This window comes from Schistocerca americana, unplaced genomic scaffold, assembly GCF_021461395.2.
Source record: "Schistocerca americana isolate TAMUIC-IGC-003095 unplaced genomic scaffold, iqSchAmer2.1 HiC_scaffold_132, whole genome shotgun sequence".
NCBI classification, from domain to species: Eukaryota; Metazoa; Arthropoda; class Insecta; order Orthoptera; family Acrididae; genus Schistocerca; species Schistocerca americana.
In genome coordinates this window covers 73,433-91,790 of record NW_025725394.1, presented here as the reverse complement: position 1 = coordinate 91,790, position 18,358 = coordinate 73,433, and positions in this window count along the sequence as shown.

Below are 18,358 nucleotides of genomic sequence, written 5' to 3'. Positions count from 1 at the left end.
TGCCGAGAGGTGTGTGGTAGCGAGCCGGTCGGTGGTGTCAGTGCGAAGGGGAATGTGCGTGCGTTTGGCGGTTTCGGTGTGCTTTTTGCGGCGTGAGAGTGGGAATTAGTGGGGCCGGCTGTTGTGTTGGTTCCTTGTGTCTTGTGTCGCGTAGCTTGATGGCAACGTGGAAGGACGCCGGTTTCGTTTCGAGCCTTGCGTGTGGTTGTCGACGTTGACTGGTTGGCGTGTGCCGATGCACGTGCATGTGTGGGTCGCGAGTGCGTTTTTGGCTGGCTGTGTGTGTGTGTGTGTGTTTTGGGGGGGAAGGGGGAGGCGGTGGTGAAAGTGCAGTCGTTGCCACGGGCGTCGTCGGGTGGGGCTGGGGCTGTGCGTCGTGGCGGAAAGGTGGTAGGTTGCGGGAAGCGAGCCCGTCGTTGACGGTGTCGCGTGAGTTGTGAATCGAGTGGGGCGCGGGGCGCGGGACAGGAGCAGCGTGCCGCTGCGTCGTGGTCGTCAGCAGAGGCTGTGCGTGTGCTTGTCCTTTTTGTGGGCGGTTCGTGCGAGGCGTTTTTGTTTTGTGTTGCCCTAGTTGTTAGTTTATTTTGTTTGTGTTTGTTATTTTGAGACGACGACTGGTTGGTGGCGTGCGCGCGAAGTGGCGGTGTGCGCTTCCCGTGTCGTTTGTGTTGTTTGGTTTTTTTGTTTTTGTGTGTTTTTGTTTTTTTTTTTTTTTTTTTTTTTTTTTTTTTGCACTGGGCCCCGGTGGGTGGGTGCGTGTGTGTCGATTGCCGGCTGGCGAAAGGTGCGCCATCGGCGGGGTGGGTCGCCGGCACAAGTAGAGGCGGCGGCGTTGTTGCTGTTGTTGTGTGGTGTTTGTTTTGTTCGGCTGTGTCGGCGAGCTGTGTTGCGGTGCGTGTGAATGGTGGTGCAAAAGTGCTGGCGTTGGGGCTGCGACTGCGACGGCGACGGCGGCGAGCCGCGGGCGCGCCATTGATAGTGATGTTGTGAACAGCGGCTGTGTACGGTAGTGGTGTTGTTGTAGCACGACGTGCATCCGGGCCGGCGCGGAAAGCGCAGTTGCGGGCGGTTGCCCTTCGGTGCCAGCCATGTCGCGTGAGCGGCGGGTTGCTCTGGTGTCGACACGTGGTGCTCTGGGTTGTTGTGTGGTGCCCTTTGGCCGGTGGGGGTGGTTCGCGTGTGTCTCGTTCGCGCTCGGTGTCTGGTCGTGGTCGTGCTGCTCCCCCGTCTGTCGGCGGTTTCCGACGTCGTCTGTACGTTTTTGTTCGTTTGCGGCGTGCCTGCCGACGTCGTCCCGTCGCGACCTTTCAACCGAAAGTGTGGCGCCCGAAGGTGAACGAACGTAACCCTGACCTCGGCGCTTTACGCTGAGCCGAGCGAACCGAACCGAACCTAACCTGTGGTGTGGCGAGGTGAGCTCAGCCTGTGAGCCCCTAACGTCTACGTAAGGTAAGCTGTCCGGCTCACGCCTCACGTTTTTGAACGCTTTTTTAACCTACGTTTGACGCTTCTTAACCTAGCACTGACCCCTTAACCTAACGTGTAACCTAACCTAACCTAACCTAACCTAACCTAACCTAACCTAACCTAACCTCTGACGCCTGACGTGTTTGAATGCTTAACCTAAGTTTGACGCTTAACCTAACCCAAGTCCCCTTAACCTAACCCACGTCCACCTAACCTAACCTAACCTAACGTAGACGTGTAAACGTAATGTGTAACGCGTAACGTGTAAGGTCGGCTGTCGTGTGTGCTTGACGGCAGATTGGGTTGGTCTGTAGATTCGGATTGCGGTTTGCCTCGGTCGAGGGGTTGGGTCGGAAGCGGCGAGGGGCGGCGGCGCCTGTTGCGCAGGCGGCGTCCGTTTGCGGCGGGCAATTGTTGAGAAACGGCTGTGAATGTTGGCGGGCGAGAGGAGGAGGACGGCGCGCGATGTGGCCCGACGGCTGCGGGCCGATCGGGAAACGGCGGGAGGGCGACGGAAGGCGATGGGGCGGCGGAGGCGCGTTTGCACGGCCGTCATCGCCGCACGCCTCGGCTTGTGTGGCTGTGGCGCCGGCCGCGCTGGCCGGGCTGCCGCGGCGACGGTGTGGGAGTTTTGCCGAAGGTTTGGCCATTGTGGCGGGTCGTCGGCTGGGGCTGTGGGGGCGGCATTTGGGCGGGGGCGGCGATTCTCGGCGGGCCGACCCAGGCTGTAGCGCGCGGTAGCTGCAGTTTGGCCGTGGTTTGCGGCGCTGCCGTGGCGACTGGTTGGCGACTGTGGTGTGGCTGTGTGTAGCCCCATCCTCGGTGGTTTGAAAGGCGCGGGCGGTTGTGGCGCAGGTTTGGGGCTGCTCCGCACAGGCTGTCGGACGTTGGGCGGTAGCAAGCGCGGGAGGCGCGGCGCGGCGGCGCGCAGAGTGGCGGCCGCTCTCTCGGCCGTCCGCGCCCGCCCGCGACACTGGCTGGGCCTTGTGATTCAGAAACGCATCTACGACCAACCCAAACCTTCAACATTCGCAACATGGTGGGATACCGCACTGACCGCCAAAATCGACGAGGTGGAGGTACAGCAATCTATCTACGATCTTCCCTCACTCACTCCCTCGAAACCTTGCCTGACATGACGAGTCTTGAAGCCACAGCAGTCACGATCACCACCACACACGGGAAGCTCACGTTCGTCGCAGCCTACTTGAGCCCTGGCGCGGACTTCACGGACGAAGACTTCATCTCCATTTTCGACAGATACGATAGAGTCCTCCTCTGTGGGGATCTAAATGCAAAACACGTAGCCTGGAACTCGCGGCAGACAAACGCCAAAGGCACCCGTCTCTACGACCTTGAAACTCGACTCCAAGCTTTCACCCAAGGACCTGAAGAACCAACCTACCTGCCTACTATTACACGCCACCAGCCAGACGTCCTAGACGTGGCCATAATCAAAAATGTAAATCCCGACCTGTCACTCAAAACGGTCAATGACTTGACTTCTGACCACCAACCTGTTCTCGGAACACTGTCTGGAGCTCTTCCAATTTTGCCACCGAAAACAAAAGTCTCCACAGATTGGTTATCCTTCGCAAGGTGGCTAAACAACAACGTGCGCCCCACGGAGCCATTAGCAACTCCGGAGCAACTCGATGACGCCATAACTCGTCTGACCTCGAAAATCAAGAAGGCCGCCCACCAGGCCTCCACGAAGTTACTCTTCTCGACTCCATACCGCGAACCACTCCCGCCAGCACTGCAAGATTTGAAATACTTGAAAAATCGAGCCCGTAAAAAATGGCAACAAACTCGCCACCCAGCATATAGACGCGAAATGCACCAACTATCCAGAGAACTGACGTGGAGCAAAGGTATGTAGGGCAAAAAGGACCCCTGTGAGCCCAAAGTCCTACAAAAGATAACAATAAAGATGTACAAACCTACCTCTCACCCTTGGAAGTCCAGCCGCCAAAGGCGGTAGCACTTCGGCAACGACACCACACAGGTAAAAAAAAAAAAAAAAAAAAAAAAAAAAAAAAAAAAAAAAAAAAAAAAAAATGATTCTCTGCTCTGCTGCTGTGCTGTGCTTGCGTGCCTGCCTGCCGTCCCGCTCGCTCTCGCTGTGTGTTACGCGCGTCGTCGAAATGGCAGATCAGGCGGCTACGAACGAGACTGCTGCGGCACCCGCCGCCACCGGCACTACGAAGAAGGCCAAGTCTGCGTCGTCTGCGAAGAAGCCGCGCGCCAAGCCTGCGCACCCGCGCACCTCTGAGATGGTGACGGCCGCCATCAAGAGTCTGAAGGAGCGCGGCGGGTCGTCGCTGCAGGCGATCAAGAAGTACATAGCCGCGCACTACAAGCTGGACGCGGAGAAGCTGGCGCCGTTTATCAAGAAGTACCTCAAGTCGGCCGTCGTGGCGGGCGAGCTGGTGCAGACGAAGGGGAAGGGCGCGTCCGGCTCGTTCAAGCTTGCCGGCGCCGGCGGCGGGGGGGCGGCCGAGGGCGGCAAGGCTCGTGCTGGCGGTGCCAAGAAGAAGCGCGCCGCTCCGGCCAGCAAGGAGAAGAAGGGCGCCCGTGCAGCCGGCGCAAAGAAGGCTGGTGGCGTGAAGGCGGCGACCGGTCGGAAGGCGGGCGCCGCCAAGAAGGCGTCTGCGGCGTCGGCCGCGCCCGCGGGTGCGAAGAAGGCGGCTGCGGCCAAGCCGGCCAAGGCCAAGTCGCCGTCGAAGGCGAAGAAGGCCGCCAAGGTTCCGACGAAGAAGCCGAAGGCGCCGCGCCCGAAGAAGGCGACGACGCCGTCTAAGGCGAAGGCTTCGCCCAAGAAGAAGAAGTAGAGTAGAGGAGAAAGAGATGGGAGAAAGGAAGGGTTTGGCGCTTGACTCCGTCGTCCCCACCCCCCGTCGTCGTCTAGTGGCGCGCAAGAGACGCGCGGCCCAAAACGGCCCTTCTCAGGGCCATCAAAGCACGTCGGGGAAGGTTTTGATTGTCGTGTTGCGTTTGGTGTGGGTGTCTGTCTGGCGTTTCTGTATGCCCGTGGGGATGCTGTTTGCGTGCCGTGGTGGTTGGATTGCGGGGGTCGGTGGCGGGTGTGGGCGGCGGTAGCGGTAAGCGGTGTTGTTGTTGTTGTTGTCGTGGTTGATTGTCGCCGTGTTTGTGGCGGCGGCCGACGGTTGGTTTTTCTGTCACGTTGTTTTGTTTGAATACGTTGGTTGGCTTGCCTGCGTTCGTTCGTCTCGGATGTCTGTCTTGTCGAGTCGTGTCTGGTCTTTGTTTTGTTTTGTTCCTTTGTGTGTGTGTGTGTGTGTGTGTTATGTTTTGCAACGGGGGGCACGTTGAGATGTGGAAGGAGTCGGCGGGGATTTCGGTGGCGCGTAGAGCGAGCGAGCGCGCGCGCCTGCCTGGCCGTTGGCCGTCGGAGTGGAGTGCGGGTTTTTTTTGTTTTCGAAACGAAAGCGGCGGCCGGCCAGCCACCCGTGCGGTGTGACGTCGGCCGTTGGGTATTGTGCGCTTTGAGCGCCGGGGAGGGATGATGTGTGATTGTTGCGCGCTGCTAGCAGGCAGGCAGAGTGAGCGGGTGTGGCGGACGGACGGGAAGTGGTGGTTTTTTTTTGTTTTTGGGTTGCGGGGCGAGAGGCAGGCGACCGACAAAGTTTGCTCGCGACGGAGAGATGTTAGTGGCCCTGAAAAGGGCCGTTTTTGTTTGTGCGGTGCGGTGCCGCGGCGCGGTTTAGGCGCGCTCGCCGCGGATGCGGCGCGCGAGCTGGATGTCCTTGGGCATGATGGTGACGCGCTTGGCGTGGATTGCGCACAGGTTGGTGTCTTCGAAGAGGCCGACGAGGTAGGCCTCGCTGGCCTCCTGCAGGGCCATGACTGCGGAGCTCTGGAAGCGCAGGTCGGTCTTGAAGTCCTGGGCGATCTCGCGCACTAGGCGCTGGAATGGCAGCTTGCGGATGAGCAGCTCTGTGCTCTTCTGGTAGCGCCTGATTTCTCGCAGGGCGACGGTGCCCGGCCTGTAGCGGTGGGGCTTCTTGACGCCTCCGGTGGCGGGCGCGCTCTTCCTCGCCGCCTTGGTGGCGAGCTGTTTGCGCGGCGCCTTTCCGCCGGTGGACTTGCGGGCCGTTTGCTTTGTGCGGGCCATGGCGGTAGCGGTAGCGGTAGCGGTAGCGGAGCGGCGTGCGTGGAGGTTAGGTGCGGCGCGGCGTCCGGTGCTGCCTTGACAACGGGCCCGCGCGCCTCCGTGCTGCGCTTATATGCCCTCGGTTGCGCGTGGTGGGGGGAGGGCGGGCCAGAGTCTATATAGGGGGGCGGCGGGCGCGCTGGGCGCAGACCGTAGCCGACTCGCCAGCCGCTGCAGCTGCTGTTTGTGCACGTTTTGCTTTGCCCGAGGAAGGAAGGATGACAGGCCGCGGCAAGGGAGGAAAGGGGCTCGGCAAGGGTGGCGCCAAGCGGCACCGCAAGGTGTTGCGCGACAACATCCAGGGCATCACGAAGCCCGCCATCCGCCGCCTGGCTCGCAGGGGCGGCGTGAAGCGCATCTCTGGTCTGATCTACGAGGAGACCCGCGGGGTGCTGAAGGTGTTCCTGGAGAACGTGATCCGCGACGCGGTGACGTACACTGAGCACGCCAAGCGCAAGACTGTGACGGCCATGGACGTGGTGTACGCCCTGAAGAGGCAGGGGCGCACCCTGTACGGTTTCGGCGGTTAGGCTGCGTCGCAGCGGGCGCTGGCCTTCCCGCGGCCGTGCTTGTGGGTGGGAGAGACTAGAAAACGGCCCTTTTCAGGGCCACCACACTGTTCGGAAGTTGAAAAGTGCGAAAGAGTCTGTGTTGTTGTTGCTGCGTGTGTGCGCTGTGTTGTTTGTTTGTTTCTTTCTTTCTTTCCGTTTGAGCGACGTGATGTGACTGGGAGGGGAGAAGGAAAGGAAACGTGTCATGTGGCTGGCTGTGTGTGGAGCTGCTTCGTTTGTGTGTTTGTTATTGTGTGTCTTTGTATCGATCGCGACGGAGATGGCGGGCTGTGTGTTGTTGTGCGAGAGGCGGTGATTATTTGCTTGCGTGGTTTGGCTCTGTGTGTTTGTTTGCGGCGGCGGCGTTGGGGTTTCCGAGGCAAGGCGTGTGGGCATAGGCGGCCGGATCAGCTGTTTCGTTCGTGTCGACGGCCGTTGCGCGCGGGAGTGGAGGGCGGTGTGTCGACACGCCTCCCTTTAACAATGGTCATTATTGCTGCCGTTGTCGGTTTGGAAGGCGACTGCGACCGTGCAAAATGTGTGTGTGTGTGTGTGTGTGTTTTGGGCCACACGGGCTGTGTGGACGACAAGATGGCGGACGTGCGCCGGCGGCGGCTGTGCTGTGACGGTGCAAAGTTAAAACAAAACAAGGTGCGGCGAGGACGACTGAAATTTTGCTTTGGACGTAGGTTTGTGTGGTGGCCCTGAAAAGGGCCGATTGTTGTGGGCCGAGCCGGCAAAGCGCGTTGCGTGCAGGGGAGCACGCGGCGGCTGCGATTGCCTGGCCTCCTTTAGGCCTTCTTCTCGGTCTTCTTTGGCAGCAGGACGGCCTGGATGTTGGGCAGGACACCACCCTGTGCGATGGTGACGCCCGACAGGAGCTTGTTGAGCTCCTCGTCGTTGCGGATGGCAAGCTGCAGGTGGCGCGGGATGATGCGCGTCTTCTTGTTGTCGCGGGCCGCGTTTCCGGCCAGCTCGAGCACCTCAGCCGCGAGGTACTCCATGACGGCGGCGAGGTAGACGGGCGCCCCGGCGCCGACGCGCTCTGCGTAGTTTCCCTTGCGCAGGAGGCCGTGGATTCTGCCGACCGGGAACTGGAGCCCAGCCCTGCTTGAGCGGGACTTTGACTTGCCCTTGACTTTGCCTCCCTTTCCGCGTCCGGACATGGCGATGGGCTAGCGACGGTGCACACGAAACGGAAACGAAAACGACCGGTGCGAGCGGCAGCGAGTCGAGCAGCGGAGTGCGTGCCGGCGCAGCCGGGGTGGGGGTGCTTTATGGGCTCGGGTGCGGCGGCCGGTTGCGCGCGCGCCCCATTGGTCGGCGGCCGCAACAGGGCGAGCTGGTAAAGGTGCGGCGGCGGCTGGCGGCGGGTGCCACTGTGTGGGGAGACGCTGACTAGAGCGGAGCGCTTGCTACTGGTGTTGCTGCTGCCGTACGTTGGTTCGAGATGCCGCCCAAGACTAGCGGGAAGGCCGCCAAGAAGGCTGGCAAGGCGCAGAAGAACATTTCGAAGGGCGACAAGAAGAAGAAGCGCAAGAGGAAGGAGAGCTATGCCATCTACATCTACAAGGTGCTGAAGCAGGTGCACCCTGACACGGGCATCTCGTCGAAGGCGATGAGCATCATGAACAGCTTCGTGAACGACATTTTCGAGCGCATTGCGGCCGAGGCTTCTCGCCTGGCGCACTACAACAAGCGCTCGACCATCACGTCCCGCGAGATCCAGACCGCTGTGCGGCTGTTGCTGCCTGGCGAGCTGGCCAAGCACGCCGTGAGCGAGGGCACGAAGGCGGTGACCAAGTACACGAGCTCCAAGTAAGGAGGTGGCTCTGGAATGGAAGGAAGGATGGAGAAGGCTCCTCCGTTGCGAGAGCGGCAAAACGGCCCTTTTCAGGGCCACCAACTTGCCTTTTGCGGGAAGGGCGGAATTGTTGTTGTTGTTTGTGTGTGTGGACGGCTGTGATGTATGTGTGCATTTTGATTGTGGGTGGGGGGGCGCGTCAAAGCGTGTTGCGCGGGGTACGGCCACGAGGTTGGTCGCCGTGGCGTGGAATGGTGGCACGCCTCGTTGGCGTGGTTTTTGACCCATTGGTGTTGTTGGGGTGTGTGTGTGTGTTACCCGTCTGCGAGGGGGGACAGTGCGATCGGCGACTTTTGTGTCACCGTAACGACGGCCGTTTGCGGGTTTGTTTTTTTGCACATCATACATGGCGAGGGTGAAATGTGAAATGTTTTTGTTTTGTTTTTTTGCCGCCCACTATTCCCTTTGCTGTACGCCGAGTTTGACAATGGTGCGACGTAACTGCAGCGTGGAGGTGTGTGAGTGACGTTGAAATGAACGTGCCATTAAGACGCATTGTTGTTGTATTGTACTGTACGTGTACGGCGACACGCACGATGATGTACCATTCGACTCTGATGTTTGATAGCCGTGTCTGACTGATTGCGTACGACGCACGCACACCGATGTCGTCATTCAAGATGCACGCTAGACGACGACGGCGGCGGCGGCGGTGGTCGTTTGTTTGGCGAATGTCTGTACACGTGTTTGTCTGTGTCCATCCGGTATGTATTTGTTTGTTTGAAAGTGTTTTGTGTGTCGGTGACGTGGTCCGATCCGTCGCCCCCTGAGTAACTGTCGATCGGCGCGATAGACCGGCGTCACGCAACTGAACCGAAGTCTTGGGCACACCCGTCATACTGTTGTACACCGTCGCGCTGAGAACGGTAACGAAAGGTTGACGTTGATCGGTCGAATGTCTGGGCAGAACGTGAGGAATGAGGCAAGAGTGCAAGGAGGGGGGGCAAAAGAGAGAGGAAGGGAAAAAGGGGAGAAACGCATTCGTAGAGCAACGGAACGTTCCCGTGTCGGAGGCGTATTGGAGCCGCACTGAAATGCGTTTAACGGCGGCGCGGCTGCAAGTGTCTGCCGTGGTGAACGTTACCTTTGACGGCTGCATTGGGCTTTGCCTTTGCTTTCGCTTTCGCTTTCGCGTTCGCTTTCGCTTTCCCGGATGTACGTAACGTTTGTTGATATGGTTCTGAGGAAGAGTGTATGACAGTGCCGTGCCGTCCATGTTCGTGTGCCCTCCCATTGTGTGTATGCTATTGTCTGTGTACTTGAATGATGTATGTAGGTGTTAGTGGACATGTTTTACCAGTGGGGGGAAATGGATCGTCGATAGTTGCCGTCACTCTGTCACGGTCGAGATGACGCACCCTCCGTACAGAAAGGTGTCGAGAAAGTGAGTGTGTGTGTGCGTCCGTGAATTGGCAGCGTTTGGAGGTGGGCGTGCCCTGCATGTGGCCCGGAAAAGGCTGTTCGTTAGGCGGTAGTGTTGTGTGGACAGGGGAGGGGCATGCGTAACGCTGCTGGCATGGCATTTCGGGAGATGGGAGGGGGCAAACGAGGAAACGAGGAGCGGCGGCCAAAGACGGGACGGGGAGGGGCGCGGTGTGGGTGGCTTGCGCCTGTGCTCGGCGTTGTGGTTTGTGCAAAAGAGGAGGAGAAAAACAATGTGAGTTGCCAGGGAGGGGAGCGGTGTTGTGTTGTGGTTGTCAGTGAACGTGGCGAGACGGACGGATGCGCGGAGGGGCGGGGGCGGCGCATTTCGCCGGTGCCGTGCCGTGCCGTGCCTGAAAGCCGCGTGGTCGCTGTGTTGTTGGTGGCGTGGGGGCGAGGAGAGTACCGTACGGGTGTGCTTGTGCGCCAGAAATGGCACACTGCGCCCGCCCGTCTTGGAGGCTGATGGCTGTGGTGTGGAAATGGGGCGCGGTGATGTTGAAGCACAGAAAAGAAACCAAGAAAACGGAAGGCGTGATGCGGCGGTGGTGGTGAGAGCGGGAAAAACAAAACAAAAGAAAAAAAACAACAAAAAAAAAGAAGGAAAAACAACAAGAAACAAAAAAGAAAACAAAAAGTCTATCAATATTAAAATGTAAATGGAAATGGACCCAGGTATAACCTCCCTGCACAAATAGCAGAGAGTCCGATGATAATAAAAATGTGCCAGAATGTTAACGTCCCTACAAAACAAACCCAACGATAATATTAATGAAAGAGTGAACCGTATGTAACATTGCAACAGACATAATGAAACCTGATAAATTGTATAAGGGCAGCAGCCGTTGACCTTTGGCCCTGTATTCAGAATAAAAAGAGCCAAAGATCGTTACCCCAATGAAAAAGACACTGAAACACGTATGTAACATAGTAGCGATGGCGAGACATTGTAGCATCTGTGACCAGAGAGTTTGCGCTGGACTGCGCGAGTGTTGCGAGCGGTTCTCAGTCAGTCAGTCAGTCTGTGTAGTTGAGGGCTGTACTCTGTCAGTAGTCGTCGCGTGCAGTACGCTAATAGTCGTCATGCAGAGCGGTCGGTCAGTAGTAGCAGCCGAGTGCGGTTGTGTGATGTAGGCGGTCGGCAACACTGGTCAAGATGGTGAATAAGGTATACTGTTAATTGATATAATCGTTAGATAATGAGAAATTGTATTTATTGTAATTATTCTCCAACAAGTTCCCCAATAATAATTTTTATTTCAAAAGCATTTTTCAAACATTTAATCTTTTATTGAACTAAAGAGTTCGTTCCACTTCTTTGAAGAAAAATGTCACTAAAATCACAAAGAAAGAGAATATTATTATTTGCAATGCAGTTCCTCCAAGCGCTGCGCAACAACCAGAGCAGAAATGTGACATCCATTTATTCGGAGGTAAGACTTTTAATTCTGATTGTTTTGCACAGGGCCAAAGACCGATATTTCGGTTTAATTGAAGTTTCTTGTCACTGAACGGACTTTTGTAAATGTTGTGTGAAGACTTTATATTTGAGTCAGATTGCGAATTGCACATTTTTGTTGCCATTTTCAATACCTCTCATTGTGGGCGAGGTTACAATTAGCGCAATGTCCATTAGCATCCGTAAATAACATTGTCCATTATTTTAAATATTGCTGGGAGGTTACAACACACACACACACAAAACAAAAAACAAAAAAAAACAAAAAATTGCATTTATATCCGCTCCTCAATTGTAGATACCCCTTACACAGCTGTGTGCAATGAATGAGTGCTGGCTGGTAATTAATTGCACTCCTTGGAGGGAAATGCCATAGGAAGTAGTCTTTAAAAAGTGAATGTTTTTCGTTAAGAGACAAAAGTTACTTTAGAAAAAAAGTAATAGTGGGGCTTTTGTTGTTGAACAAAATAAGTACAATGAACATACGTTATCAGATTTGCGCAATGCAGCGTCACACCACCTTTTGATTATAACACAATATACTATACATCGTCCCGAACCGTGACCAGAGTCGCGAGACGAGCAGAGCACGCCGCCGACGCCCGCTCAGTACAACCGTCCACCCGCTACTACTGTCGACCGACTACTACCTCTCCCGACTCGCGCTACAATATATATAACAACTGTTCCTGGCGACCCGGTGCGTGCAACTACTGTCGTCTGGCGCGGTCCAAGCGCCGACTAGCAGCGATAAAGAACTCTCTGGTCAGACAGAGATGCTGTCATGCCTCGCCATCGCTCTGGTAATGAATACATACGTGGTGCAGCGTGCGTACCACCGGAACACGCAGTGGCGGAGCCAAAGACTGTGTTGTCGAGGTCGAGTGCGAGTGGGAAGAGAGGCAGCGTCGGCACGGAGATGCAAGCGAGCGCGAGACGCACGGGGGCTGCGGCGTGGCGCGTTTGCGGTCGGCGCCTTTGGTGGCAACGGCCGGGACAAGCAGCGGTGTATGGTGTGGTGCGGGGCGGACAGGGGCGGCGGTGGACGGGGAGGAGGCGGCGCGACGACGGCATGGGGGCGAAAACGGGACGGGGGACGGCGGATGTTGAGAGGCGTCACGCGCGGACAGGACACAGACACAGAGACACACAGATTGGAAAGGGAGGGTGCGCGGTAGTAGTTGGGAATGTGCGTACCGTGCGGGATGGGAGTGGGCGAGGAACACGGTCGTGGCCCCTGTTTTGGGTGCGTGTGATGACGTCGGTGTGTTGTGGGAAGGGAAGGTGCTGTGGCGGCGGCGCGTAATGGGCGTAGGCCGAAAAGAGAAAGGAACGTGGGCAGTGTGTTGGCAAGCGTCGGTTCGACTGCGACGTTGATGGGCAGGGCAGGGCAAGGTTAATGGTGGTAGGAGTAGGCGTGTGGGCGCAAAAAATCTGCCGCTGCAGGCGGTGCCGTAACCGCCATGGCGGGAAGGAGAGAGGGCCAAAGAAAGAAAGAAAGAAAGAAGAAAACAAAAAAAAAAAAAGGAGGGGGGGGGGGGCGAAAGTGGAGAGGCGGTGGTGTGAGAAGGGCGGGGGCGGAAGGAAGGCAGGAAGGACAAGAGGCGAGGCGACGGCTTGCTTTGTGTATCGGTCGGTCTCTGGCTATGCTTCGTTTTCTGCAGCAGGGTCGGTGCGCGGCGTGGCTCGCGGCAGTGGGAACGCCTGGTGGCTGGACGGCCAGCAATGCGGTTGGATGGGCGGCCACAGCACCGCACCTGTGCCCGAGGAGGAGACGCTGGCGGCGGGCCCTGAGGTGAGGCCGGCTCGGCTGGGGCTGTGGATGTGTAGGTGTGCGCCGCTGCTGCAACAACGAGTAAAACGCGAGAAGAAGGGATGGCGGTAGAGAGGAAAAAAAGAAAAAGGTCGTGTTGTGTTGATGCGCAGGCAGACGCGTACAGAGGGACGAGCCCGGTCTGCAGCAGGGTGTGGCCGTGCCGAGTGCAGAGCAGCGGCGGCTCGGTTCGGTTCGGCCCGGCCCGGCGGGCCGCGCTGTTGTCGCGGACGTGAGCGCCCCCTGGCGGGTGGCCGGAGGCGGCGCGGCGTGTTGGACGTGTGGCTGGTGGCAGTGCACAATTTGCGAGTGGCTGGCGGTGTGGTGTGGCGGTTGGCGCGTCGGGCGGCGGAGAGGTATGTGTTGCGGGCGCCCTTTGCTGCGCTGCGTCGTTGCGTGTGCCGTACAGGGCGGGCGCTTGTCGACTGTGTGGGCGGTGTGGCGAATTGGCGTGAAACGGCTGCCGAGAGGTGTGTGGTAGCGAGCCGGTCGGTGGTGTCAGTGCGAAGGGGAATGTGCGTGCGTTTGGCGGTTTCGGTGTGCTTTTTGCGGCGTGAGAGTGGGAATTAGTGGGGCCGGCTGTTGTGTTGGTTCCTTGTGTCTTGTGTCGCGTAGCTTGATGGCAACGTGGAAGGACGCCGGTTTCGTTTCGAGCCTTGCGTGTGGTTGTCGACGTTGACTGGTTGGCGTGTGCCGATGCACGTGCATGTGTGGGTCGCGAGTGCGTTTTTGGCTGGCTGTGTGTGTGTGTGTGTGTTTTGGGGGGGAAGGGGGAGGCGGTGGTGAAAGTGCAGTCGTTGCCACGGGCGTCGTCGGGTGGGGCTGGGGCTGTGCGTCGTGGCGGAAAGGTGGTAGGTTGCGGGAAGCGAGCCCGTCGTTGACGGTGTCGCGTGAGTTGTGAATCGAGTGGGGCGCGGGGCGCGGGACAGGAGCAGCGTGCCGCTGCGTCGTGGTCGTCAGCAGAGGCTGTGCGTGTGCTTGTCCTTTTTGTGGGCGGTTCGTGCGAGGCGTTTTTGTTTTGTGTTGCCCTAGTTGTTAGTTTATTTTGTTTGTGTTTGTTATTTTGAGACGACGACTGGTTGGTGGCGTGCGCGCGAAGTGGCGGTGTGCGCTTCCCGTGTCGTTTGTGTTGTTTGGTTTTTTTGTTTTTGTGTGTTTTTGTTTTTTTTTTTTTTTTTTTTTTTTTTTTTTTGCACTGGGCCCCGGTGGGTGGGTGCGTGTGTGTCGATTGCCGGCTGGCGAAAGGTGCGCCATCGGCGGGGTGGGTCGCCGGCACAAGTAGAGGCGGCGGCGTTGTTGCTGTTGTTGTGTGGTGTTTGTTTTGTTCGGCTGTGTCGGCGAGCTGTGTTGCGGTGCGTGTGAATGGTGGTGCAAAAGTGCTGGCGTTGGGGCTGCGACTGCGACGGCGACGGCGGCGAGCCGCGGGCGCGCCATTGATAGTGATGTTGTGAACAGCGGCTGTGTACGGTAGTGGTGTTGTTGTAGCACGACGTGCATCCGGGCCGGCGCGGAAAGCGCAGTTGCGGGCGGTTGCCCTTCGGTGCCAGCCATGTCGCGTGAGCGGCGGGTTGCTCTGGTGTCGACACGTGGTGCTCTGGGTTGTTGTGTGGTGCCCTTTGGCCGGTGGGGGTGGTTCGCGTGTGTCTCGTTCGCGCTCGGTGTCTGGTCGTGGTCGTGCTGCTCCCCCGTCTGTCGGCGGTTTCCGACGTCGTCTGTACGTTTTTGTTCGTTTGCGGCGTGCCTGCCGACGTCGTCCCGTCGCGACCTTTCAACCGAAAGTGTGGCGCCCGAAGGTGAACGAACGTAACCCTGACCTCGGCGCTTTACGCTGAGCCGAGCGAACCGAACCGAACCTAACCTGTGGTGTGGCGAGGTGAGCTCAGCCTGTGAGCCCCTAACGTCTACGTAAGGTAAGCTGTCCGGCTCACGCCTCACGTTTTTGAACGCTTTTTTAACCTACGTTTGACGCTTCTTAACCTAGCACTGACCCCTTAACCTAACGTGTAACCTAACCTAACCTAACCTAACCTAACCTAACCTAACCTAACCTAACCTCTGACGCCTGACGTGTTTGAATGCTTAACCTAAGTTTGACGCTTAACCTAACCCAAGTCCCCTTAACCTAACCCACGTCCACCTAACCTAACCTAACCTAACGTAGACGTGTAAACGTAATGTGTAACGCGTAACGTGTAAGGTCGGCTGTCGTGTGTGCTTGACGGCAGATTGGGTTGGTCTGTAGATTCGGATTGCGGTTTGCCTCGGTCGAGGGGTTGGGTCGGAAGCGGCGAGGGGCGGCGGCGCCTGTTGCGCAGGCGGCGTCCGTTTGCGGCGGGCAATTGTTGAGAAACGGCTGTGAATGTTGGCGGGCGAGAGGAGGAGGACGGCGCGCGATGTGGCCCGACGGCTGCGGGCCGATCGGGAAACGGCGGGAGGGCGACGGAAGGCGATGGGGCGGCGGAGGCGCGTTTGCACGGCCGTCATCGCCGCACGCCTCGGCTTGTGTGGCTGTGGCGCCGGCCGCGCTGGCCGGGCTGCCGCGGCGACGGTGTGGGAGTTTTGCCGAAGGTTTGGCCATTGTGGCGGGTCGTCGGCTGGGGCTGTGGGGGCGGCATTTGGGCGGGGGCGGCGATTCTCGGCGGGCCGACCCAGGCTGTAGCGCGCGGTAGCTGCAGTTTGGCCGTGGTTTGCGGCGCTGCCGTGGCGACTGGTTGGCGACTGTGGTGTGGCTGTGTGTAGCCCCATCCTCGGTGGTTTGAAAGGCGCGGGCGGTTGTGGCGCAGGTTTGGGGCTGCTCCGCACAGGCTGTCGGACGTTGGGCGGTAGCAAGCGCGGGAGGCGCGGCGCGGCGGCGCGCAGAGTGGCGGCCGCTCTCTCGGCCGTCCGCGCCCGCCCGCGACACTGGCTGGGCCTTGTGATTCTCTGCTCTGCTGCTGTGCTGTGCTTGCGTGCCTGCCTGCCGTCCCGCTCGCTCTCGCTGTGTGTTACGCGCGTCGTCGAAATGGCAGATCAGGCGGCTACGAACGAGACTGCTGCGGCACCCGCCGCCACCGGCACTACGAAGAAGGCCAAGTCTGCGTCGTCTGCGAAGAAGCCGCGCGCCAAGCCTGCGCACCCGCGCACCTCTGAGATGGTGACGGCCGCCATCAAGAGTCTGAAGGAGCGCGGCGGGTCGTCGCTGCAGGCGATCAAGAAGTACATAGCCGCGCACTACAAGCTGGACGCGGAGAAGCTGGCGCCGTTTATCAAGAAGTACCTCAAGTCGGCCGTCGTGGCGGGCGAGCTGGTGCAGACGAAGGGGAAGGGCGCGTCCGGCTCGTTCAAGCTTGCCGGCGCCGGCGGCGGGGGGGCGGCCGAGGGCGGCAAGGCTCGTGCTGGCGGTGCCAAGAAGAAGCGCGCCGCTCCGGCCAGCAAGGAGAAGAAGGGCGCCCGTGCGGCCGGCGCAAAGAAGGCTGGTGGCGTGAAGGCGGCGACCGGTCGGAAGGCGGGCGCCGCCAAGAAGGCGTCTGCGGCGTCGGCCGCGCCCGCGGGTGCGAAGAAGGCGGCTGCGGCCAAGCCGGCCAAGGCCAAGTCGCCGTCGAAGGCGAAGAAGGCCGCCAAGGTTCCGACGAAGAAGCCGAAGGCGCCGCGCCCGAAGAAGGCGACGACGCCGTCTAAGGCGAAGGCTTCGCCCAAGAAGAAGAAGTAGAGTAGAGGAGAAAGAGATGGGAGAAAGGAAGGGTTTGGCGCTTGACTCCGTCGTCCCCACCCCCCGTCGTCGTCTAGTGGCGCGCAAGAGACGCGCGGCCCAAAACGGCCCTTCTCAGGGCCATCAAAGCACGTCGGGGAAGGTTTTGATTGTCGTGTTGCGTTTGGTGTGGGTGTCTGTCTGGCGTTTCTGTATGCCCGTGGGGATGCTGTTTGCGTGCCGTGGTGGTTGGATTGCGGGGGTCGGTGGCGGGTGTGGGCGGCGGTAGCGGTAAGCGGTGTTGTTGTTGTTGTTGTCGTGGTTGATTGTCGCCGTGTTTGTGGCGGCGGCCGACGGTTGGTTTTTCTGTCACGTTGTTTTGTTTGAATACGTTGGTTGGCTTGCCTGCGTTCGTTCGTCTCGGATGTCTGTCTTGTCGAGTCGTGTCTGGTCTTTGTTTTGTTTTGTTCCTTTGTGTGTGTGTGTGTGTGTGTGTTATGTTTTGCAACGGGGGGCACGTTGAGATGTGGAAGGAGTCGGCGGGGATTTCGGTGGCGCGTAGAGCGAGCGAGCGCGCGCGCCTGCCTGGCCGTTGGCCGTCGGAGTGGAGTGCGGGTTTTTTTTGTTTTCGAAACGAAAGCGGCGGCCGGCCAGCCACCCGTGCGGTGTGACGTCGGCCGTTGGGTATTGTGCGCTTTGAGCGCCGGGGAGGGATGATGTGTGATTGTTGCGCGCTGCTAGCAGGCAGGCAGAGTGAGCGGGTGTGGCGGACGGACGGGAAGTGGTGGTTTTTTTTTGTTTTTGGGTTGCGGGGCGAGAGGCAGGCGACCGACAAAGTTTGCTCGCGACGGAGAGATGTTAGTGGCCCTGAAAAGGGCCGTTTTTGTTTGTGCGGTGCGGTGCGGTGCGGTGCCGCGGCGCGGTTTAGGCGCGCTCGCCGCGGATGCGGCGCGCGAGCTGGATGTCCTTGGGCATGATGGTGACGCGCTTGGCGTGGATTGCGCACAGGTTGGTGTCTTCGAAGAGGCCGACGAGGTAGGCCTCGCTGGCCTCCTGCAGGGCCATGACTGCGGAGCTCTGGAAGCGCAGGTCGGTCTTGAAGTCCTGGGCGATCTCGCGCACTAGGCGCTGGAATGGCAGCTTGCGGATGAGCAGCTCTGTGCTCTTCTGGTAGCGCCTGATTTCTCGCAGGGCGACGGTGCCCGGCCTGTAGCGGTGGGGCTTCTTGACGCCTCCGGTGGCGGGCGCGCTCTTCCTCGCCGCCTTGGTGGCGAGCTGTTTGCGCGGCGCCTTTCCGCCGGTGGACTTGCGGGCCGTTTGCTTTGTGCGGGCCATGGCGGTAGCGGTAGCGGTAGCGGTAGCGGAGCGGCGTGCGTGGAGGTTAGGTGCGGCGCGGCGTCCGGTGCTGCCTTGACAACGGGCCCGCGCGCCTCCGTGCTGCGCTTATATGCCCTCGGTTGCGCGTGGTGGGGGGAGGGCGGGCCAGAGTCTATATAGGGGGGCGGCGGGCGCGCTGGGCACACCGAGTCGGGACGCCGTCGAGAGGAGACCTGCTAGCAGAGCGCAGACGAAGCGGGCCAGTCTGCCCCGCCACCCCCTCCACTCCGCGCCGAGACCAGCGGAGCAGCGCCCACAGTCAACGGGCAGCGGCTGTAGCGTGCGGACGTCGTCCAGCGCGCTCTCCCCTCCACCCAGCAGCGCGGCGCCGAGCAGCGCAGCGCGCTCAGTCGGCGGGCAGCAGCCGTAGGGTGCGGAGCTACTCCGCGGCGCGGCACCCACCATCTGGCGGAGGGTCACACGTGGCGCAGCGCCTGCAGTCGCGGCGCTACAGTGAAACACGTCTCTCCACCGACGACTAACGGCGGCAGACCGGCACCTACCACCTCACACAACCCACTGAAACGGCGGTGTCACCCGGGGTGTAGCAAAATTTGTCGT